At 38.6% G+C, this 27,018-nt stretch overlaps 1 protein-coding gene across 3 annotated transcripts in view; it reads right to left on the reverse strand.

The window, feature by feature from the left end:
• Positions 1-27,018, reverse strand: part of LOC126851029 (E3 ubiquitin-protein ligase TRIM9) — an 86,223-nt gene that overhangs the window by 52,889 nt on the left and 6,316 nt on the right. The window lies entirely within an intron of this gene.

Genomic DNA, 27,018 nt, shown 5'->3' on the forward strand with positions numbered 1-27,018 from the left:
TACCCATTTCTTTCTACGCAAATAAAGCATTCCTTCCTCCCCACCTCGCCCCTCTTTCCTTGCCGTTTACGCGAGATTTACGTGGCTGCAAATTATAATTTTCCCCGGAAGAGATCGCCGGCCCCGCGCTTTCTTCAATATTTATTCGCTTCTACTCCCAAAGTCGACTAATTATAATCAAATAGTGTAAGACCTATATATAATAATAAAAGTAGATTAAACGAGCTGCCGCGTAATCGTGTTAAGTTTCCAAAAGATGGAAAGTAAAATTCTTTCTAAAGGAGGAAAACCTCTTTCCGCTATCATTTTTTCTTCCCCATTGTATTCGATCACAGTCTCTTCTCCTGGGTTTATCTCCGAGATTAAACATATGTCTGTTGAATCGCCTCATTGCTTTTTCGAACTAACTTTCCTTGCTGCGCATTAGAATGGTGTTGACCGAGTAAATATTTACCGAGCAGAAGTTAGCGCGACATGGTAACGGTATTACGATACTTCGACGCGGTACCCTTTGTGATAGTAGCTATGCCTCCAACATCCTGTGCCTGTAGCCGATTAATTAATCCACCTACACTTTAAATGATCAAGGCTCCTTCCCAACGGCACGAATGTCATTATACATATATAGTTCTAAATTTATTTTTAATCCACCCACACATTCAATTTACAATTCAAATACCAATAATATTCGAATAAATATATATATATATATATATATATATATATATATATATATATATATATATAAACAGATATAAAAATCACATATATTTAATGTTAAATAAAGCGCGTATAAATCTGCTTTATAAAATTTCATTTTTATTACTCGTCGATTCGATAGACAAAAATCTCGCGATTTTTTTATCCGATCTTGTTATCATTCGAAAATAGATAAACACCGAGCGACATTCAAAAGCTCTCGGAGATCGGCACCGCAACAGGAAGAAACGACGGACGTTCGATAAATTATTCCACGATGGTTCGATGTTCTCCGAACATTTACAGCATTTCTTTCCCCGACGATGGACGCGAACGCGTGCTTTTCGCACGCGCGTCGTTTATTTAGAAACGTGCGTACGCGGGTATCAAAGGCTGGCAGTGTTTCAAGAGTTATTTTAGTTTGCGGAGTGTTCCCCCGAACCCCCCGAACCGCTCGCATCATCCCCTCTCGCGCACTCTTTTGCTGCAGCTTCGCACCGAAGATAAGACGTCAAGGATACGCAACGTATCTCGTTCCTCGTAACGCGCTTTCCGTACAAGATACGAACGTAAATTATCATTTGCGCGCGAGCAGAGAAACCTGGCGAATGTGGAGAATGGTTGATTTACGAAGCCTTCCTGCCCTTTGTAGTCTGAGTTCGTCGCGCTTTGAAAGCGACGCAATTGAAACAATCGTCTTGTATGTAATTAAAAGCTATATTAACGGATGATAATTAAATTGCTGAATCTACGAATTTACAATCTAATTATTATTCTAATGTATGCATTAATTTCATTTACTGTTTATCATGATTTGCAATTTTAAGAACTAACAAATAAAGATTATTTTTACAATATTAATAAAATGCTAATTCGCTCTCAAATATTAATGGAATCTAGGAAACAGCTTATGTGTAAAATTTTCTCATCAGTTTAAAATTTATATTATTATGTATATTTTTAAGGAGGTAAAAATATAGATAAAATAAATTTCTTATTTCGTATCATTAGTGCCTACAGATTTCATTACGATTTGACATAATCATCCGCATATTTCCTAACGCGTCGTAGGTTTAGAAAATCTGAATAAATCTTCGCGGGATATATAAAAATGACAAAAGGGATAGTTCTTTGTCCTTTACCACGAATCGGTAGAGAGTAGGCCAATGACTTCACCTTCTTCGTGTCCCCATCCATCTTGCTTTGAGGGCGGTGCCGTCGCGATTTATCAACTATCCCCCTGGCCACCCTACAACGCGTGCGACCGAAATTACCATTTCATACGCCGATTTGCCTCTATCCAGGCAAATTTATCGGCGGTCCTTCAACTTTTTTTTTCTTTTTCTCTTCGTCGACTTGTCGCCGTCCCCTTCGCTCTTATCGTAATCGCCGCTCTCTCTTCCCCCCGTCCGGCAAAATGCTCGTCGTGCATAAGAATCGAATAAGGAAAGAGAGAGAGAGAGAGAGAGAGCCCTTATACGAGGCTATGTGAGCGAGAAAGGCGATTCAAAAAGATTCGCTTTATTTCTTTCTCTTTGTTTCTATCTTCTTTTTGTACGGTGACGCAGAAAGATTTTCCTGTAACTAGGGAAAATCGGAGGAACCCAGATATTTTCCAGCATACAATCGACCGCGTGATTGTAATAGAGAAGTGCTCCGTGTTTAAAATTTCAAACAATGTGAACGACGAGATATGCGATATTACCGGGTCGTATAAATTAGCAGAGCCCAAATATTGCAAATTAGTATCATCGTAAACTTTAGTTCTCGGATAATATAACGGTAATGTGGTTTCGCGGTTTGTAAATTCAATGTGGTAAACCGTTATAATTCCTTTTTACTGTAAATTTTGACTATGTGTAAATTTATGATCTAAAATTATTAGTACTAAATATCACAAACTAGAATAAATGAATATTAAATATAACACAGATCTCTCTCTCTGTCTCTTTTCCTTACATGCGCAACTTTAAAAAATTAATTCAATATTTAAAATTAATTCAATTATTATTAATAAAATTATATATTTTATATTTTATTATAAATATTGTGCCCTTTCACAATGATTGTTATTTCTCTTTTAAAAAAAATATTAACGTGTGAAATATGTGTGGCTTATAGAAGATTTTTATTTAGATGACACATTAGATGATCTTATTCGTCAGCTCCTGTCGCGCATTAACGCAACTAAAATACTCCACACTTCTTAGAATCGAAAGAGTACCCGCCCTATACCGAGACGGACCATAAATGTCAGACGGTTCACTTATTTTGTCGCGCACCCTCGCGCTCGCTCGCCGATTTTCCACCATTTTAAGGCGCAATTTGCACGCGCCCGACCGACGATCCTGCCTGTCGTCACTCCGACGACGAATTCGCTCTTTCTTCCCTTTCTTTTTCTATCGTTTTCTATCGCGCGCTCCCTCACCGACTCTGACAACCCTCGACACCGTAGTTTATCATTCCGCGTCCATCGTTCGCATCTTCGCCTTTCGACGACGACGACGACGACGACGACGATGAACCGCCATCCCAATTTCGTTTAGATGCGATCAGTGGCGTAATAACGAGGGACGCGCAGAAACCTCGAAGATAAATTTTTACTGTGATCAATGAAGCCGCAAAATTCAAGCAAAAAAATGAAATATTAGAGACGCGTGAAAAAGATGAATAAGTCAGAAAATTTTATTCTATGCAATAATTATGTTATTGCAGATAACAGCATAATTTGTAAATAAAGTACGAATATTTCCTAAATCAGATGCAATTTAATATTATGCTTATAATTTATGACTGCAAATTAACGGAAACCAGTTCAAAAAGTTTGCTAATAAAAACCTGTTAAGTATTTCACAATTGAGTATTTTTACATTTTAACCCGTAACTTATTAAAGTAAATCTTGTTTTGATTTATTAATAAGTTTTTGAAATTTATTCGCAAAACATAATATTATCGTATAATTAGAAAAAATGAAAATATATATTGTGTTTTTTTTAATATCAAATACATTTCTTTCGCGTTATATCAAATTTCAATGAAAATTGCAAAATGCGAAACAAAAATTTATATTAACAAAAACAAATTAATATAATATAACAACGTTAAAAATACACGATTGTAACATGACAATACAAACATTAAAGTTTTTCAAAAACAAGATGAGCAGCTTTATTATTTATAAATTATAATCGTGCAAATCGCGCTCTTCAAGAGGCGAAAATTTAATAAGCTCATATATGTATATTAATCAAATATCAAAAAGCACAATTAACGGAGAATCGGAGAGCCAAGCAGCGGCTCATTCCTTTTCTGTAATTATAAACGAGAATGAAATTCGCAGGATCAGCTGTTACGCCAGTGTGACCCTATGCAACAACGCGTCCCTCGGTTTCCCTTTCCACGATTTACTTTCATCTGATGAATTTACCTCGTCGAATCTACCTTGATTACTCGCTACCGATTAAAGCCCCCTTGGCCCTTGACACACAGAGTAGGATGATAAACATTTTTCCATTTACCCAGAATCAAAGCCGGGAAATGTGTATGTCGCCGAAAATAAAGACATACTTCCCGATGAAATGATTAAATATACAGAGTGTTTCAAATGAATCTTTCTCTTATATATATATATATATATATATATATATATATATATATATATATATATATATATTTGAGATATAGAATTTCGTCGATAAAGAAATAAAAACAGACGGCAAAAAAGAAGGCAAAATACAAGGCGTATGATCGAGATCTACATTTACGAATTATGAGTTATATATTAAACCAATTTTTATTACGTGACTCTTGACTTATTAAAGTTTAAATTACTAAAGTTTCAATTAAATGAAAATATTGAGCTTCTCATATTAAACTGAAAAATTCTATATCTTTTTCCTCATTTCTTGTGCTTGAAAAAAAAAAATCACCATTCATATTCTTTAATTTTTCAAAATCAATTATCTCTCTTGAATAATCTTGACACAAAAATAAAGATTTGTCATTGAATAGTTTGTACGCGGATGATTTTGTCGATTCGTTTCAATATTTAAATTCTTCAAAGGAGTTCTTTTTTCTGGAGAGAGAGAGAGAGAGAGAGAGAGAGAGAAACTCGCGCCAAAACATCTCTCGCATAAGGGAGAATCAAGAAATTTGTTCCATCTCTGGATAATTAAAAAATTCCAAGACGCAGCGGTTTTTATTACATTTTTATGACGTTTTTATGACGTTGAGTGTTTGTTGTCGTGTAGCCGGGCGGAAAGAATTGTTTAATTGCAACATTAATTATAATGAAACGCGCGCAGACAGTGATTTTAATACCTTTCATAAGATCACTCGTTGATGAAATAACAAGCAAATTATGAAGGGAGAAGATTCCTAACGAAAGTCAACCAAATAAAAATGATTATTCGATATCATATTGCGATACGGTCCTCTATATAATCACGCAGATGTTCTTTAATGTTTTCAAGCTAATTAAAATCTTTTCATATAAATTTTGTTAGATATATATTTAATAAGCTGAGCGATATTTCTTAAAGAAATAATTTGTCCTCTATTAAAACTTGATGAAATGCCACATTTTCTTGCAACTTTTCTAATTTCAATGTAAAAAATGAACTAAAATATTATCACGTATTTTCATGCAATGGAACTTGATTCGCGAGAACACTTTCTTATTGAGCTCGAGAATTGTTTATGCTCCGATACTTTCGTCAAGAAAAGATTATTTAAATTTTTGATGCGAAATATCGTTCTGCGAATATGTGACGAGAATTCTCCTTACCTTTGCTCGCGGCGTTCGTGCATCCATATCTCCTGCCGTGCGCGGAATATAAACTATATACGGATGACCGAAATAGATCGTGGTGTCGTGAGAAGATACCGCAAACAAATAGTATTCGTCGATGCGCGAAGATTCTTGCCATCCGGTTAAAGGATACCCCGGGTTTCGTGTATCCGCCACGTGAGCGAATCTCGGAGAGATCCGCTGCTCGGAGCTACGATTTCGCGTCGGGGGTGAGTTTCGTACCGCTATTAATGGCGCAATTTAGCGAACCGACTCAACGTTAGCACGATCCCTCCTCCCGTGCATTCCCGTAATATGATATCGGTCTTAAGAGGTATGCCAAGGGGATACGGCGGAAACGGAGATGGCATACCACCGGCTCCGACCATCCATTATCTCTGCCTACTCGCGAGATCGACGATCACTATTTGACTCGGCCGGCACGCCGCGAATTCGACCTCGCCCCGACAGCTCTATACAGCTACTGAAGGTCGCGATGTCAGAGGCAAGTACAGACTGCAAAGTACGCGTCGACTCCCCCTCTTCTCTCGCACCATATAAACAATGATTTTATTACTATCCGTCTGTTTATGTGTGTTGTATATTTCTAAGTTTGTTTACAATTCTTCTCTCTCAATATATATTCGAATGTGTTATTTTAAATAAAATGTTTAATCATTAAACTAAATGCTTGAAAAATCTATGCCATAAAGATTACTCGGATGCAAATCAAGCAGATTTTACGCAGCTTCATCGAATTTTTATTGTCTCACGTGTCGGAACACTCGAGCTTACGATAAAATGAAAAACGCTTCGTATTAAATACGTCAAGCTCAACTTTTGAATCGATCTGTAAAGTTAATTGGCGCCCGAAGGGTCGTAATCGCGTTGATTATCATCGACCAAACAATCCCCTTTACTCCTGTCGCTCCGCCAAACAGACGTGCTCAAATGAATACTCCCACACATTTTTCCAATGCCCGGGGATGCTTCGGACGCCGATCGCAGAGCTTGTTAATTAAAGTATTGGCCTGCCGAGTATATAAAGCGCTCATATATCCCTATATTGTCCGCGAGAGCCTAGTTATTACAACGCGCGGGATATGCAACGCGAAACATATAATAAAGCGCGACGCGCGTCATCGCGATAAGGAAGTGGATGGCTGTCCGCTGATTAGGGATTAAGTGTCGGGAGAAACGGCACTAATAAGCATGCAATGAGGATTCGCGCTGCACGAATATTCGCACGACCGCATACGCGACAGTCATAATATTACGAATATTTTCGCGTGCAGCGTATATATAAGCCGGACGCGCGCGGAATAAAAGATTTTTTTTATTAAGAGATGTTGTACACATCTATCGCACGCGCGCAGACGCTGAAAATTTTCATTAATTCGAAATATGAATATTTCAGAAAATAAAATTTCGCCAAGTTTTTTAATTTGGCAGATTTATTACATATTTTTATGTTATTCTTGGATCTCTAATTGCGCTAATAAAAAAAAAAAAATGCTTTAGCTCGTGCGATATTATCGCGTTTAAAACATTGTATTTTATTAAAATTATACCATAATTGTAAAATATATTATTTTGTATTCATGTTGAATTTCGTATTCCTTTCTGTGCCGGGGTGTTTAATTTAGCTTAAGCTCAAAAGCGGAACGGAGTTAATCTAAAATAATATTACGGCGCATTTGAATATTTTTATAATTCACGTTGACGTTCGTTTGTGTGTAAGTTATACTCACGAACGCGCGATAATTAGCAAACGCAATTACGATCAATTTATGAAACGCGAGCTAAATAATGAGCTAGCTGATACTCGAATCAAGTTCGTTGCGAAACGCGATATGCCCAAAAATTATATTTCACAGCTATGTATATAATATATACGTGCAACTCTCGCGAAAGAGCGATCCGCATTATTCATATTAGTAATCAACGAGTGTCGCGATACAAGTACAGGAAAATCAGAAAATTCTCAACACTCGAATGGAGGGTATTATGGGCGCGCCAACATTTAACGATAAATTCCAATTGTCGCGTTGTGTTTCGTAAGCGTTAAACTTTCGGGGTGCTCTCTCGACCATTCGACCATTATCGGACTATTATATTCGCACGGATTGCAAATTGCAATGTGCTCTCTAATGCACGAACAATGTTGATCTCGCGCTATGAAAGCCGCAAAACAAAGGGATCAACAATATGCGAGCCGAGTATAATAAGGGAAAATTGATTGTACGGATCGTTCTAGCGCGAATATCCGGTCAGGCACGCTGGAATAGTTATATTTGCTATTACTGCGATCGTCGGAATAAATATTTGCCATGGTTTCCTCTCGGGCCTATTGACGGAGAGCTCGTAGCTCCTGTGTATTCCTTGAACGAAGCCAATCTGTAGGACAAACTAATTTTGTTAAAGCGACCCGGCCAACTGATTTCTCTTTTCCCCTTTGAAGATTCGTTCGCTCGTCGCGTTTTCACTATTTGCCAACGCTGTGCGAACGCGGACAGTTTTATCAAGGTTCGGAGTAGAAAAAATTGCGAGCACAAAAAGCCGTAAAACAAACGCGTAACGTGAAATCTGCCCCATCTAAGAAGACAAACATCTTTCATTTTATTGTACACAGATGTTCTGCATTTTGTTCATTATTTAACGTAAGAGGGTATATTAATCTAAAAATCCGAATTTATATGAAAAATATTAGACAATAAATTAAATTAAGTATGTTGACTATTAAAAATTTTTTCTAAATTCTCTTTTTCGCACTACATTTGTAAGCACTAATAAATTATCGCACACAGATAAATCTGCATTGTAAAGCAGACGTCAGCAGCAATGCGGTAACACTTATTCCGCGTTAGTGAAAACATATTCCCTCTCGACCCATCTATAAATTATTTTGAGCCAACTTTCGGAAGATATTCGCGTTCGCAACCAACGGTTCATGAAACTTTCATTCAAATCTTGTCTCTTTCTCACTTCCATCATTCTTCACATCCTACAACGAAGAGTTAACCTTTCCCTTTTTTCGGATTATATATTTATACATATCTACATTTTCTTGTATCAAAATTTTTATTTAATATTTATTACATTTGAAAAATGTATATATCGTGAAACGATATTTTGCTATTAAAAACGTGCGTGTCTTTGAATTCCCGGATCGAGGTTTGGACGAATAAACGGTCTGAAAATGTTGGAATCGCGGTTGCTAGTGCATGTTACGGAAGAGATGAGTGAGGGCGTTTTCTTGGCACCAAACTTCATCCCCCGATGAATTTTTAAGCGTAATACCGCGTCGAGACGGCGTAGAGAAATGCTTTCGAGAGGCGCGGGTGAGTAAGGATTTTCGTGCGTGGAACGCATCGGAGCATCCTCTTTGCGGCAGCCGAGTCGGCCAAACATGGCATTATTATTCCATGTTAAGCACGTTTAATGCTCTCTCGAGTCAACGCTGGATCGACCACGCTCGTCCGGGAAGAAGGAAAAAAGTGTGAATAATCGCCGGACACGACTAATGTTCGTCTACATACAGGCGGACGCGAGGCTTTTTAAGGAGAACCTAACAACCGTTTATTGTTAAGAGTATACGTGATTAATAAACTCGCCTAAAAAGCGCGTGCTATGGGACACAATAGAATGTTTACTGGCGTTAATATATGCAATTTTCTTTCATCGAAAATTAAAATCGAGTTATTAAAATTGAGTCATAAATAAATAAATAAATAAATAAAAAATATATATATGTATATATATAAAGCTTCCAAGAATATGCCGTATATAATTACAAAGATATAAACCGCATTAATCTTTCTCGCGACAATCATGACGCCTCGACGTATTCGCAACTGGTAATCTACGCACGCAACACCAATTTCAAAGAAAGACGGGGAGGATGATATTAAACTCGTTTACAAAATGAAACAGGAAAACGTAAGGTTAATGAAGAGCAAAGTTGACTTCCATCTTTCCGCGTCTATCTCCTCCCTCGATCTATCTCGCCGCATGATGACCATGCACGTGAAAGGTGTTTTATCCCGTTCTACGTTCAACGCCATTTACCGGTAAGTTTCCATTTACGGAATCTAATGGTATAAGTCCTCTAGAAAGTTTCTCTTCCATTTCCTTCAATTCCCAGTTTATCCTGATAAGACGCAGTAATATCGATTATAACGATAAATGAATTAATTATTACAAACACATATTATATATATATATATATATACATCAATTTTCTCCGACTTAAATCTTGATTTAAATATATCTTAAAATAATATTTATATTGAAATAATATAAATGTAATATAAAAATGCTAAACTCAAAATGTATATAAAACGAGCGTAAATTCATAAAATTATAATTATAAAAATTTAATTTCATCAATCAGGAATTTTGTATTTATTTTCATCCTCCAATGGCATTCATTCGTTATTATTATTATTATTAATTAGCATGTTTGGAAATTTTTGGCAAAGCTCTCCCTGGATTATTTTGGGCGTCGTCTGTAATAACGTTCACGAGATCGACAGAATCTAGGGTCGACGAACGGCGTTGTTTAACGAGATGAGCGTCGTTCTCAATTAGCTCATTAGGTAATCCAGTCGGGTTTTTTGGAGGCGGTTGTACGGCGCAAAATCCTTATTAGATTCCGATAACTAATTACGCGTTCTACGTAGACAAGTAAGAATAGCGAGTCAGCATGCGCAGCAGATTTGCAAACTCAAATTTCCGGTAATCGAGGTCGATCAATATTTGATCAATTACCTAATCGTCAGTTCGCATCTCGCCAATCTGCTATTAAAATCTGCGATAATTATTTATGCGCGTACATTGGCTAAGAAAACCAATCGTTCAATTCATGTTCAAAAATTAAATAATATATATTAAATATTTTATATTTTCATAAATTTATAATTTTTTCGCAATAAGTTAATTAAAAATTTAATTTAACTATTGACATAAAAATCTAGATATTGACATAAAGTTTCCTCGAAATTAATTAAAAAACATTTAAAACATAATTCCAAAATTTTTCATTTTTTAACTAGATAAATAAAAATAATCGAGTCTTAGACAATTTAGTTAAGAAATAATCACTTATAAATTCGTCAAATAAAATGTGTGAAGGAAAAAAAAACGTACCTTTATTGTTAAAGCGTGTTAAAATATATATTTCGGGCTTTTTATTACATGATTATTACTTGACTCGACATGGAATACATCTTTCCGAATATAACGGAACGAAATAAGCTTCCCCCCAGCATAGCTTTTGCCACGCGAGTCGCTCGCAAACGATCGATATGCGTTGCGCCAAAACATGCGTGTTTAATGTGCATCTGTAAGAGCACCTGCCAAATCGTGGTCGTTCCACTCTCATTCGTTTCTCGGTTCTCCATTTGCCGATTAGAACTCGGGTCGGGTCAAGTGATCCGGCCACTTGAGACTGCGTCCGAGATGCCATGGCGCCAACAGCTAAACCAGCTAGCGGCAATTGGACCAAAAATATTTCTCGAGCGCCTCGAGACACTCGGTAAAAAAGTAGCTCGTACGTTCGTCTCCCAGTGCGACCAATTTAATTCACCAGAATAATTCAGTTCGATACAAGCGGGAAACAATTACGTATCGCTCTACCTACTGACGCTTTCAAGCCAGACACACTGTCATTGAATTGAATTGATTTAATTAAATAAAAGGGAAAAAATTAAACTAATATGTTATAATGTTTTTTACATTAATTATGTGAATATAATAATTTATATAATAAATTTAATAAGAAACATTATATTGCTTAATAAACGGAGAAATTAAAATAAAAAGATTAAACGAATTAAATAAAGATTACAAATGGATAATAATTTTATTTAATATATGATAATTTCTCTGTAATAAATCATACAACTCGGAAAACATAATAAAAGTGTGTCTTTATTTTCATTTGGTGAAATAATTATTTTTACTGCTTAATACTCTTAATATTTGATAGCTTGTAACCGTGCGATTAAAGGTGCGATATATTTGATTCTAAAACATGTTATACAAACGATATTCGAATAGTCGGATCGGCAGAGGATAATGCTCCGTTAGTAGAGGCTAAGCTGGGAAGCAAATGTTCAGTTTTGATGAGAAAAAGACGACGAAGGCTTATCCCGATGTGATGGCGGGGCTTGTCGTTTTTGCGAACTACGGGGAAACCGATTTCCCGAACATTGCGCGCAAGCAGTCGCCTCCTTAGGCGCGATTTCCTGGAAAAGTAATTTCCCGTAGGAAATCCTCCTCCCGACTCACCTCCAGTCGAATAACAGTGGCTGAAAGAATCTCCGCCAGTCTGGAAGGGCCTCCTGGCCATCCTGTCTAAAGGAACCCACCGCCACACCCGCGTAATACCGCTGAAAGGAGATTATCTACTTCGTGTATTTACCCCGAGACCCATCGTGTGTACTTACTGGAAAATTATCAACAATAGAAGTTTTCGAACGCTTCCGAAACACTAGGTAGATAAAAAATTGTCATAACAATACCTCAATTGTTTTGAATCACAATTAATTCTCCAATCTTTTTATTTATATGAATATATAATTAATTTTGTCAATACTAAATTATTAGCGGTTAATAATTGAAAATATTTGTCGCATTAAAAATTCATAATTTCTGATTAGATTGAAAGGCACGGAATTTAGATGCTACAATTTAGGCGAAATTCAAGCATGAAGCGCGTAATTTCGTCGCGAATAGAATGAAACAAAGAAATCGCTAAATCGTGAAACGCGAACTTTGGACAAAAAACGTGCTTTGTGATTTTAACAAAATAAATGGTCGCTCATATTTCGAAAAGGGAAACTACTTCCGACGATGTTATCGTCGCTATTATGAAGGTACTTCTGCAAATTGGAGGTTCTCTCGATACCGGGGGATGCGACCGTCGTCGATCGATACGGCCTCATTAATTAAAAGTCGTAGGAAGAGGAAGTATAGAAGTGACGTGGGGGTTAGGTACGACGTTGCCTACTCGAACGTTTAATAAGCTTCGGGAATTCCGTAGGGAGATGCTAAAAAGACGGTTACGAGGATGACATCGTTGTCCCTTTTCAACGAGAAGGAGAGAAGAAAGAAAGGTAGCCCTAATAAAATTAAAAGCTGCGCAAAAACCTCGCAAGATTCGTTCCTTTACAAGATAATCGAACCATCAAATATTTGTATGCATGAAAAAGGTATGCGAATAATAAAACGCTCTGATTGCCCTATGATGGAAGTAGGGAATGCTAAACTTTATATCTGCCTGAGATCGCATCGTTTCTTTTCTATCAAATTAAATCGAAATATAAATAAAAAAATATGAATGAAATATGATATATCGTAAAAAAAAAAGAATGTTCTATAAAAGATTCTTAATCTAGAGCAAATTTGCAGATTGTAATTTTGTTGTAAAAATTAATAACCCATATATGAGTATCCTGTATAAACAAATATCTATTGTTCGACTCAAAATTCAGTGTGAAAGATTCGAGTCAGATTCAATTCGTCACATATTATAAATATATCCAATTCAAATTTTAATAATTAAAGTGCAATTATATATATATAACAAAATAAATTTATGATCACTGAAATATCTCTGTGATAATGTTTTTTCGAAGTTTTTAGCGAAAACTTATGACGACAAACGAACCGGCACTTTACGCAACTCTAAATCGCCCTCCCTCCTCGTTCGATCAAACGGAACTCCGAATGAGGGTAGAACTTAACATTTGGCGCTCGCGTGTTGCGGTACGCACGCAACAAGTAACTCAATCGGCGACACGTCGAAAAAGTGTCAAAAGGTCGCGTGAGCTGAAAAATTTCTGCGTTGGTTTTTTCCGCGCGAAAAAGATCGCCGCGGCGATGCGACGCGGAGCGGAGCGGAAATCGAGCGAGCGTTCGAGCTATTCGTATGGCTATTCTATTTCGGCTCGTTCGCGCTTTAATTTCCCACGAGGAATCGCCTTTTAAAATTGCCCCTGGTACGGTGTAACACGTGCCGCATATATTATACGCGTGCGGTGCCCTCGATGCAGCCGGTTAGATAAGCAATCGATTCCGCGACGCGATAAGGCCACCCGCGAATCGTCGGTGCGCGTATATTATCGTCGGTCGTCGAATAGAAAAGATGATAATGACGCGCATGCTGAAAACGCAATAATTTATATCAACGTATATCTCCCGTACACAATTTTCGTCCTTAACTGATCTAACCAAGCGGAATTTTTATTGTCTGATAAGATTCTCGACAGCTAATGTACTGAGGAACACTTAAAAAAATAAGATCAGAAATTAATATTGCGTGAATTTTGCAAATATATTTTTTGAGTACTTGACTTAATTCCAATTTGAGTTCAAATAAAGAAACGTAATTAAGAGGCTTATTAAGATTCGTATAGCAGATTTAACATATAAATTCCACAAGATAAGATCATTTAACCTCCTATTATTTTTTTGTAGAAGAAAAGTTCCATCTCTTTGCTAAAGGGAATTGAAATATCTTTAAAATGAGGTCGATAGCTTATTACATCTTTCGAATCCTCGTCTTTTAATCCCCTATCCTTCGCATCCTGCTTAGAACGGGCAACGTATCGCGTACGAAACTGTCGAGACCCTTTGTTGAATCAACGGGAAATAATGGTTCGTGGGGGTGACTGCTCCCCGTTGTTACGATGAACTTTATTTCAGCACTCGAGACGCGCCGCATCAAGAAATCGATTCTCAAACCGACGCGTGTCTGACATATGAGTACAGAGTCTCATTGTTCTTCGTCGTCAGCATAAAAGCACTTGATATAAATATTTTTGTTTAAAACCAATATAAATCGATGATTCACGGTTTCGCTTGAAAATATATCAATGCAGTATTTATAAATATTTTATTTATAATTATTATATTTTTAATAATTATCATTCGATTATTAAAATATATATATATATATATATATATATATATATATATATATATTTCTCATTTCTTAAAGTATCGCAAAATTTTCAATAATTAAATTAATAAAAAATATCAAACAATTTTTATATAGCTGACATTTTTACTCATACGCAGAAAATCTGTGAAAATCAATCCGACATTCTGGTCAACGGTTCTTACCCCAAGCCGAAATCACGTTCGTGTCTATAGGATGCATCTCTCAGCCGGATGATTAATGCACTCTGCTGTTCCGCGTTATTCAACTTTAGGTAGCAATTTATTCGTAGGGAGAGATCTACTTCGCGTAGTTGATCTCATGGCGAGAATCGAGATAGACCAAGTATCACGGCCGGCGAATACGAAAGTTCAATTGCCACGTACACGGCGTCGCGATGTATATAAAGTAGCTTGCACACACACTGACGCGAGAAACGGAAAACACAAGCGGAGAGCGATCCCTCCGTTGGATCAAGGGAAAATAATGGCTCGTGGGCCGACTCTGATCCCTGGCCGTTACGGCGTTACTTTATTCTCGTTTCCGTGACACGGCGGCTCGTCGACGAGCTGCACGTATGTACGTACACCTCGTAAATGTACCCCGAGTGGAAGTAAATTTCGCTCTGAATTAGCAATGACTCATTAATCGGACCGGAACGGATAAAGTCACTTGTGTGTGTGTGTGTGTAAGCTGATGCAAATTTATTTTTCACGAAACGTCGCTCTGTTTGTCAAAATGCACGATAAATGTGATCGAAGAATGGTTCGCGCGCGAAATATAATTTGCGCGGAGATATAAATAACGTTCGCGAGCTGTACACAGCTTTGCGTTTTTGATTTCCGCGAATTTATATTTGCGTGTACGCGACGGCGGTTACATATTTTATAACCAACGCATATTAAATGATAAATGCGTAACCGAAAAATTGGAAGCTATTTTCCGTATCATCGCTCTAAAATATGTACAATGCATATAGTTCATTATTCATTTATTTTTGTTATGTTGAATCATAACTTTTTAATCGGATTCATCACCGTGATTATTACTATGTGAAATATTAACGATTATGCAAGACCTTGTATATTTTGCGAAATAAAAAAAATATCGCCGGATCGCATCTCCGAGTATCTCGTGAACCGAGACGATCCTCCCCAGTACAAGGATAATGTAGTCTCCTGGAGAGGAGGGTGAGATTGCTCGATGAAAAATTAAGCGGCGTGTATTAAAAAGGGCGCGGAAAGAGCTTGCGAGGAAGAAGAGGGCGTGGGGGGGCTTTTATCGCGATCGTAAGCCATGGTAGATTCGAGTGACATCGTGGGCTTCGACGAGGTGGCATAAAGGACGAAGTGAGTGGCAGGATGGGACAATAATAATGGGAGGACAAACTTCCGCGAAGAGAACTAACACGGGAGGATGAGGTGGTGAACGAGAAGAGACGAGGCTCCGTGCAAGACGACAATGGAAAAAAAGGAGACGGCAGGATCACGAGAAACCGTGGGAACGGGAGGGAGAGGATTCGAGGGCGCCAGATGCCAAGAGAGACAAAGACAGGCATAATAAGAACACTCGTCGAGTAGAACGATGATTATATGTTCCCGGCGCGCGCGCGCGCGCGGAAAGGACCACGTGTCCTTTTAACCCGTTTTTATTCAAACGTGCCCCGTTTTTTGTTTTTTTTACCTCGCAGAGACACGGAGCACAAACGTAAGCCAAACAATGCGCATTCAAAGAATCCGACGGAATGTTCTACGAATCCGAAAGCAAACATAAACTTTTCACCGATGAAAATTTCTCCTCGTTTATTATAAGCTTGACGTTCGTCAATTGAAAATAATAAAAAAAAATATCAAACTGTCTGAATAACGGATCCGTCATTGTGAAATTTTCACGAATATTTCGACGAACTTTATACGGATACATGAATAAAATAGAGATATCGAGAGATGATCGTAAATATTTTAATAACATATCGGAGCGCGCGTGTAGATGTATACAGAACGACCGTCTATAAGCCATCGCTTCTTGTCAATATGTCAATAATCCTGCGCCTGTCATGTCAGATAACTTTTAAACATCGCTTCCATTTCAAAATATCTGACGCAATTGCTGTGTTACCGATTCCACGCGAATAACCGCACTGGGCTAAAACAGCCCAACTGACGCGTCATTAAAGAGCTTTCTATAGTAAAGTAATAAAGACAGTTCGCCGCCGCAATTAAGTCTGATTAAAGCGGGAAGAGGGGGAGGACAAGATTCTCGAGGGGTTAAAGTAACCGCGATTCCTCGCTCGACTTCCATCGGTTCATCAGATATTTCCTATTACTGTCCGAAGCGAGAAGTTCCCGGGAATCGAAATGTAACTTCGTACGAATGAACGTCAAGAAGTTTAATAAGCTCACGAGAGAGAAAAGGAAATAGAACCGAGCCGCATCGTGACCTAAGAGGTTCGATCGCCGATGCAGTTGTTTACGATCGAGCACGCGGAAGCAATTAACGATTCGCCTGTGATTTGATTACGAAGTTCTGAGACCCGGAGTTTCTCTCTCTCTCTTTGTCGGATACCCGTCGCTAGCGCGAGACCAAATGATTCAATTTCAGCGCGCCGGATCCGTCCGGACGTTAATTGAATGATCGAACTTTTCGACGCGTCCGACAGAAATCGAACGGTGGCTCTTCCGGTGGCCCGAGCCGAAAATAAAATTTTCGTCGTCATCACGTCGATGAACGAATCTTCTCGACGCGTATCGCAGAAATAATTTACAGACAAACGATTGACATTATGTAAGTACCTTAATAATGACAGTGCAAATATTACGCGACTTACGAATTTTAATCTAAAGATTAAATTAACCGTGGACTTTGTAAGAAGAACGAGGTACCGTCTGGGTTTGTCAATGGGCATTCATTAATCCACGTGCACTCTTTTGTGTGCAAATTTTTCTGAGGCGTACTTAATATTTATACTAGAATGTACGATTTAAATGCGCTCTCTGCATTTTCTTTCACGGTTTTCCCTTCCCTGCTATATTGTCTGCCTTTTTGTTCGAGTATACGAGCTGTCAACGAATGAAAATTAAACGGATTTCTTTGACCATCCTACGCTGGTAAAACATTTAAACTTGCATTTAAAAATGCGAATGTAAGGCGCAATTTCCTCTCTCTCTGTTCGTAAAATTTGTCAAGCTTAATATTTTTGAGACAGCCGCTTCAGAGTAATAAAAAACTTCGCAAAAAAGCTTGTACTCTGAAGACTTACAATTCTTACATGACACAACTTTAATTTTATAATTTCCTAATGAGTCTTTCTGCTAAATGCATTAAATGCGCTCTTAAAGACGGATATATTAATACGTCAAAGCTTTTGCATTTCGCTGTGGTAGTTGTCAAGAATAAACGCCGCGCTTGCGAATCTCTGGAGTATCACATAAGTTTCGTCTCTATGAAACGTGGAAATTAAGCTCTAATAAGAGAAACGTGTATTTCGAGGCTGAGAATCGTGACAGATATGCCGAGGTTAGGACTGCGGAAAGACTAGAGATAAGTTCAACCTGGAGTTCCAGATTCCCGACGAATCGCAGATAAGACGAACGTTCTATCCGCGGAAACACGAAAAGCGGCGCGAGTCGAAGAAAAATTGCATCAATAATACGTTGCGCAGGGATTTTATCTGAATTGCGAATGAAAACTCGCAAACTATACTTCACATGCGGATATCGTTTTTCCATTTCAACGCGATAGAAAAATCTACAAAAGTTACATTTGCTTTTTTCTTTTTTTTTTTTAATCGTTTTTTATCTCTGTTTCTCTCTTCGAGAGAAATATTGTAATTGATATATTATTATACGTATGCGATAAATAATTCTTTTTCAGCGACGCATTGTTGTAGATTTTAAAATATTACTACTGTATTATTTAAATAATAATACAACGTAAAAAAAAATCGAGATTGTTGCCGCAGGTGAAATGAAAATTGCAATCGTCAAAAGTTGTGATTTATGTATCGTAAAAATTTATATTTCTGTTCCATTCGTATTTCTGGTGTTAATTTAACGTTTTTCGGTTACATGGAAAATATTTACAAGCCGTCCTTTGTCACAATTTAATTATAAATATATGAAACCGACGTGCTCTCTCGCATTACGATCTCATGACCAGAATTATATTTGCTCGCACGGCATACCTTTTTAAAAAATTTAAACGTCACAAACACACGAGCGCATTGTGTTTCATTAAAGAAACGCGCGTGTGTTGTTGCAATTAATTCGTTAGGAAAGGACAAACTCCACGCAGGCAGGAGGAGAAAACTTGCGACGCACAAACATTCCGGAGTTCAACGAACTCGAATACCGACGACCAAGTAATGTCAAGAATGTATCGCAAAATTTCTTGCTCAAACGTAAATTTCCTACTGATATGACAGCGCAACATCATTCAATCAACTATTCGCGATCAAAGCAACGATCAAAGATGGTTATTTAAAGATCTCAAGAATCTCAAAAATGACTTTATTTTCTATTTTCTCAGTTTACAGAATATACACCAAAAAAAACTAGCATTGTTAAAAAATTCGGAAAAGATTAAACTTTGCACAAAAAATTCTCTCCTAATACAAAATCCTATTTATTCGCAGTAAACCGATCGGAATCAATAGCGAGATTTAGGGAACGCGTTCGACTTCTCGACGCGACGAATAAATCTTTTCCTCTCTCTCTCTCTCCCTCTCCCACACATGTACTTGGGCCTTCGTCTTCCGGTAAAGTGCAACCGGATAAACTGCACGCCGTCCGGACGCACGTGTCTCCCGCGTTCGACCTCGATACTTTGTTCGCCGAGGCGGATTATCCTCAACAGTACGGGCAGCTTCCCTTTCGGGACTCGCTCGACCGTTTCGGACGACGGACGCGCACACGTGAAAGAGACCGCACAATTCCCTTCGATAAACAGCGAATGCGCACAAATGTTCTTCCCCTCGCTTTCACCCGCGCTCCCTTGGTTTTCATCAATCCGAAGGTACTCTTGACGAAACGTTTGCGGTGCTCGAGAGTACGCTGTCGTTCGCGAGTGGTCGAACTAAAAGAACAAATTCGCAAAGGGAAAGAGAGAAGTGCTGGCAAATTCATGTCGCGCGTGTTTCATCGAATGAAACGCGTGTTAACATCTTGGATAAGAATAGTTCCTTATATAGATTAAAGGAAAATAAAAGGAAGGTATGATATTGGATTAAAAGTTTGAATGATCTATCTTTAATTTTTGACGTCAACGACTTCTTCCATCAATCTATATTTTTCGCACAAAAATACGATGAAATAATAGAATTGAAAAAAAGAAATTATGATTACACGGGACGACAAATTGCAGGTTAAAATTAAAATTTTGTTTTCCATGTGAAATGTTTTCAGTATAAAAAAGCATATTCTCTCTTGCATCTATTTAACAACATTATCTAATTACGTATTAAATACGCACGCATTAAGTTGCGCATGTATCAGAAATTTCAGAAACATTTCTACAATGAAATTCCCGCAAATAGTTCTAAAAGCCTCTAAAAGTCGCCAAGCAGGAGACAATACTCGGGTATTCGTGACGATGTCGGCGAGAAGTTAATTTCGCGAAACGCATTTAAACGCGCAGCGATGCAAGCTAGGAAAAGGCGGAAGGCAGGAGGAACGCAATAAAGGTACTCGACTGCGGAGATGCAACTGAATAAGGCAAGGAGAGAAACACGGGCATCGGCGAGAAACGAGCAGCGATATTATCTTTCCCTTCCTTCTACGGCGTTTGAGTACCGCTCACAGAAGATACGATTTTCTCTCTTTGCGTGTTACCTCGACAAAAATTGTCACTGACCTGTCCTACCGGGTTTCCGCGGTTCACTGCCACCACACCCGTGCAAAGCATCTGGCCACCATTGCACTCAGGCGACATGGTTTGTGTGCGCGGGTATGCATCGATGAACGCGTGTGTGAATATTCCCGGCTCTCGATATTGCATCTTTAAAGACCGTAGCGGTATCGCAGACCGCTATTCCGATCCGAAATATCGATTTCACCCGAGAAGTATCCCGCTAGCATTTACCGAAATGTCGTTTCGACCGACACGCATTCGAGTAGCAGCTGCTCGACGATCTTGGCTGATTTCTTTCGAGAAACGATGCAAATTGAATATTTCTAACTATCAATTTATATGATTTTTTTTTTTAATAGAAAATGTAGAAAATTTATTTTCTGAAAATATAATAGATTCTACGATTATTTTGCGTGATGCTACACGTTTTGACTTTTCAATCTATTAATTTCTTTACGTTTTTGCGCTTTGTAATTTTTATAAATTTCAAAACTCTGGATATACTAAAATATATATATTTTTAAAATAATTTTTAAATATAATATTTTTAAAATAATTTTTAAATATTTGCAGCTTAAAATATATGTAGTTTTCGAGATGTTTAGATATAAAACTCATTTCAGAAAAAATTTCAGTTAAATAATATTGGAAAAATTGATGATTTATTTTTACATAAATGTGCATATATATATAAAAAAAAATATTTATCCAGCTGTTGCTCGAAATAGTTATAATATAAGATTTTATTCAATTAATATAATACAAAATAACGCTGCCAAATATTTTTTATATTTCCTGGAAAAGGCTCTCTTTCTTTACAATAATTATAATTTTTCTAAAATTATTATTTTTTAAGGTGCATCTTGGTAAAATCGAAAGATTAAAATTCCTTTCATATAGAAGCTCAATCTTTGTCAGACTTCGTCTTGTCAGCTGAATAGCGAATGAGCAACGAGATCGCGATCGCCCATTGCTCGATTGCATAGTCACTATCGTTCCGGTCAATAAAAGAGAAAGATCCTTACTCCATAACGCCATACCCTTTCGACGTCCAAGATCGCGCTCGGCTATCATATGCAACACGCTCCATGGAATATACTGCGTGTCTGTATTTAAGTACGCTTTGCAAACGATCTCCCTCCAGGCTGTGCGCGAGAGAGACTCGAGTTTCAGCGGCAAAAAGAAGACGAGCCCCCCGAGCCTTCCGCGGCGGCGAGTTGAGAGAAGAGGGACACACTAGGGGGGAGGTGGGGGGGGGAGAGAGAAAAGAGGACGAAAGAGAAAAAGGAGACGAGAGGAACGAAAAGGAAGAGGAAGAAAAAGGAAGAAAAGCAAGTACGTACCCTCAGAGCACAGTATTGTGTGCCTCTGTATATGTGGCGCATACACACGGTACGCAACATACACATACATATGTATCGGCACTGTGATACGTAATACGTGATATCGGAGAATCACCAGTCCTGAGCCGGTTTGCGCCTCGCCGCCTCTATCTCGCTCTTGTCTCCCCTCGCCACGAACCCGAGTTTCTTCCCTCCCCCTCCTCCCTTCGTGCATTTCTTCCTTCCTTTCGCCCATGTGCCCTATGGCACTTTGAACCTTTCCTACACCACGCGATATCGCAAGCCGTGGCATACTAGCACAATGGAACGTGTACTACCTTCGAATCCTCCTGTATACGACTGTATCCCTTCTCTCCTCCACGCCGTGTTTCTCTGCTTCTCACTCGCGTCTCGACTTAAGGCCCCGTTTAAACTTAACGATTTCCAAAGGTTATCGTATGAGAGCAGCTAGTACGTGACTCGTGCAAAGGACTGTGTACGCTATATAATTTTATTACAATAATAATAATAATAGTAGTATAATAAGGATATTCTATTCAAAGATATCCCATCTTGAGATGAAGAAAAAAAATATATTAGTATTTTACGTATTATATCATATCCGAAGAAAAAATGCGCGCACGTTTTGTATAAGATTTTTAATTTAATTAAAATTTTCTATTTTTAAAGGCGATATATTGAAAGATCTGAAGCTGCTTATCACGGCTTCATCGTGAATAAATCTTAAAAATAGTTTATATATTGTTACTTTAATTTTAATTCAATTAAGTTAATAAATTATTACGGTGTAGTAAAAATTTCAATCCGAATATATAAAATCTGCTACGAGCTTTTATCGTGAATGATTTGATTATCCGTCAGTTCGATATCAAGCTATTCGCGCGTGATTAATTCGGTGAAAATAAAATATATTTAATCGAAATATTTTCAATCACATTTTACGCATTTTTCGCAATGAGAATTTCATAATTTTATTTCAATCCGAGACTCATCCAGATAGAAACGATTGAAAATCAAATATCAAATTCTGCATTGTTATATCTTTGATATTAAATTCTATACGATAATTAAAACCGGCATTCGTAGAGTCCCCCTTTTATACGAAAACCGTTCGCTTAATGTGCGAAATTTCGAAAGATAAACGCGACGTAGCCTTTCTCTCCCATGTGTGTTAAGAGGCAAGATATCTCCCTTTTTGTAAAAAAAAAAAAAAAAATCCTATTTCAAGAAGAAAATGTGTTGCTCGCGGATCTACTAAAGATCTTTTCGTCTAAATGGGCCTTTATGTTCGCTCCGCTCGCTCGTTGCTCGCTTATTCGTTTGTTCTCGGCAGCCTCTCTTCGCTCGTTCTCTCAACGTCCTTACTCCCGCGCTACCTCGTCCAACTTTTCCGCCGCCTTAAGGGGCCACGGTACGCGGATATGCTCTTTGTGACACGCGAATCGAGGCATGGCTGTTTAAGGCAGGCAGGCAGACGCGACGTTTTCCCCCTCAGTCGCGGAAATTGCGAACGTCGCGGCGCCGCTTACCGTACCTTGATTTTTCGACAGCGATTCCCCCCCCCCTTTCCCGTCGACTTCCGGCGTCTCTTTTACCTGCCTGCCTGCTCTCCCGGGGAGAACAGGCAGATCTCAACCGCTCCGAGAACGCTCCTCTCGACGGCGCCACGACGCGAGAGGACTGGATGAGGTCTCGCTCAATAGACGCTATATACGGCGGTGTTAAGAAAAGGAACTCGAAAATATTTAAGAGCGCACGCCTTAATAGTGTGAAAAGGCAGTTCAGCTTATTCGAAAATGAGCAGCACTTTAAGTTCGATTCAGATGATAACAATTTCGTGTGAAATATAAATTTTTGTATATTTGGCAGAAATAGTATCTTTTTATACATATATATGTATCTACAGTACATTTACATATGTGTAGAAAATAGTAAGGCAGCCATGCAAATATATTACAATTATTTCCTTATTGTTATGCAACGATTTTTAAATAAGATTCTTCTCAAAGAAGATACTTTCATTTTTGCTCGTAAATTTAAAGGCTATGAAAACTGCATGATGATGCCTGGAGGTTCGCGGGACCCTTTGCAAACAATCGATTCCCCGCGAGCAAACTTGACACAGAGGATCAGGGTCGACCCTTGTCTATTTGTCGCTAACTACTAAGTAATCGAATCTTGTAATACATTGCTGTAGACTTAGACCATTAGGTATACGAAGATATGCATATTTATGCATATATTTACGTAAGCTCATGCAAGATTCATGAAATGTGCAAATGTGATATTCGACTGCGAGCACACGCGCGGCTGTCTTCCTTTGTCATTGTCGGAGTTCTCAAAATTTCGAGCAATTTTCTTAAAAGAACATCCGTTTCGCAAAAGACAAATCATTTCAATAACAAATAACTATAAAAATTACAAAACTGTATTGCTTAATCAAGATACGCATCTTTTTAAAGAATTTAAATTTTTTTTTTTAATGAAAAATTACATCTTTATTTTCCAAAATAAATGAAAAAAAAAAAAATTATTTTTTATCGCTCTTATACGTATCTTTTATTGATATTATTTTTGATATAATCATATTAATAAAAGCGAAAATTTATAAGATCATCGAGAAATTTTATAAAGACGCCGTCTTTCTAAGTCTTAAATATCCAGAAAATTAACCGGAGAATGGCGAGATGCTTGAGTGTCACGCGTCAGACGTTTATTAAAACGTGGCCTTTTATATCGATAGAATCAATTAAGGTCGGGAACGCGGCCACAATCGAGTCCGGCTGATCGATTATTATTGCGGTCCTTCCTACTCAGCCATCACTCAGCCGCGTTGTCTTTCGTTTAAAATCAATCGAGACCATCGCCGTAGCTATTAGCGCGTCAATTATTAAAAAACGCCAACGCGCACGAGGCGACGCGATAGAAGCGATAAGCACTACAATAATTTTCTAACGTCGCGAAATTAGGACGATCGTTATCTCACTGATAACTAGTTTCTTTTACACGAATTGCGTTCCAAGGAAACATATCATTACGCGATGTAACGCGTTTCAATCTGTTATTACGTAATCGCTACATCATACGGATTAAAGTCTCACGCTCTTACTTGAGAAGCTTGAATTACAGAGTGGGAATATCACGGACGTAGGAAAATAACTCATTTAACGTGAGCATTAAAAAAAAAAAAAAACTGATTTCGTACACGTTTGATTGGAGGCTATTACATTATTTATCATTACTTGTGTATCTCAAGTAAATGCTACTTACGCAGAATGGCTCGCTATTACATCGCTATTACAGACACAAATACCGGTCCACGAATGCCTGCATTCCCTTGATTAGCCGACGAACAGGCAGACTAATTACCGAAATATCAGGTGCAACGTGCGCGTATTGCTTCGTGCGTCAACATTAATGTGTAATAATGGCCGGGGAATCGCCCAACTTCGATATGTGAAGCGTAGAAGGAAGAGGAGACGGTCGAAGGGAGGAGAAAGGGAAAGAGAGAGAGAGAGAGAGATGAACAGAGAAGACAGTGACGGATGATTACGTGTCAAAACGCGACGGTAACGGTCGCGTCGGGGAGCGCAATCGCAGCTGACATGTGATTCGCGACTCGCACCCGGAACTATGATCAGCGCAATCCGTTGCCGATCTTCGCGTGGCGTCACTGATAAACGAGCCTATTGCAAATTATACTTTATCGCGACTGTACTTTCAGCGCGTTTCTCCGATCTGACCTCGATAAACGACGTGATGTATTATTCAGAAGACGCCATTTGATCAAATTGTAATTATACGGAGGAAACATTTAAAGACGCGATTGTTCAAGCGTAATCTGTGATTATTTACATTTGTTGCAATCTTGTATCAACGCTATTATTCTTATGGAGCGACCAATATCTTCTTGTCATTGGAGGATAAAAGAAAGCAAATATATCAAGTTCAATATTGGTGATTTATGATACAGTCGTTTTCTGTCGTGTTTACCCAATAAACAAAGGACGTAAAACGAATGTAAACCCCAAAACGATTTCAAACGTTTCCTCGCTAAATCATCCATAATCGAAATCGCTAGAGGCGATCGGCATACGTTACCGCCGGCTATCGATAATTAGAGAATCGTACGTGGAATTTTCTCTCTTTCGCGGTGCGTGACTATACGAACTCTATCGATCTTATCATCGAGGTCAACTATCGGCCGTCTCGAGATATAATGGGTGGCGAGTGCAAACAAAAGCGGGAGCTCGCCCGCCTGTCCGGCGGCAATCAATTACGAAATTGCTGGAGTCAGGCGGTTTTGACTGGACCGGTGCGGGGGGCAATTTATCAGATTAATCGGAGAGGAAGCGATTTCATCGGCGCCGGATGATGGAACCAGCGCGGCGCAAGCAGGCTCCATATGTCAGGAAGTGACCAGGTGTCGACGTCCGAACGTCAGCGTCGAAAATGGAAGGCAACGTATGTGTCACGCGTGAGAACGCGGAGGAAGGGCGAGGGAGGAGGAGGGGGGGGGGAAGAGGGGGACTCGGCGCCCTCGCGCGGCACACGCGATATCAAAACCAGCTGTCGATCGGGACTCGGTACCGCGGGTATTGTGTCGATACGCGCGTATTCCGTCCGTTGCAATTTTCGAGGATAAGGCAAGACGAGCGTATCGTCGCGGCGGGATCGTTGCCCTTATTCGCCACCGTCATCCGTGCACAATTTCCGCGGAGCGTTATCACGCCGAGATGGGAGAACGGAGGAACGTAATAACGCAAGTGCTTTGAAGTAGCGCGATAGCATTGTGTTAATACGATATCGAAAAGTTGCGGCGTAATGAAACATCCTCGCGATAAAATGCAGTCTCGCTAATGATACCGCTAGCGAAAAGGCGATAACGATAGTTGAAGCCGAAATGGAGGAGAATATATCTGGTATGCGAATTTATGCACGAGTGTTTAAAATTTTGACGACTTTATATAGAACGATGCGTAATTATTGTATGTATCTAATCGCGCGCAGTTACTAATTAATATGTAATTGCGAATAATTACACACTCCATATTTTACATTGCGTTTAATTATACTACAATTTCAGCGATAGATACGCAAACACGCCTGGTATGATTGATTAGCATAATGGCACTGTATTTTTGATTGTTGATTCCGCTAAACGATCGTCACACAAATAGAATCGAGAGATCGCGTGGCATGGAAAACGCGGGAACTCGGCGCAAAACTACGGCGTACGAAGCGCATCGAAATGCGTATAGTGCGTGTAGAGAGCGGGTGGATTGAAACTCAATTATTGGTCGTGTTAACGGGCTTGGCACCGCATCATCTATTATTTTCGGATTTTGCCCACGCGAGGCTACGCACATAAATTACGCGCCGCAGTTCATCATCA

Source organism: Cataglyphis hispanica, chromosome 7 (genome assembly GCF_021464435.1).
Source record: "Cataglyphis hispanica isolate Lineage 1 chromosome 7, ULB_Chis1_1.0, whole genome shotgun sequence".
Classification (NCBI taxonomy): Eukaryota; Metazoa; Arthropoda; class Insecta; order Hymenoptera; family Formicidae; genus Cataglyphis; species Cataglyphis hispanica.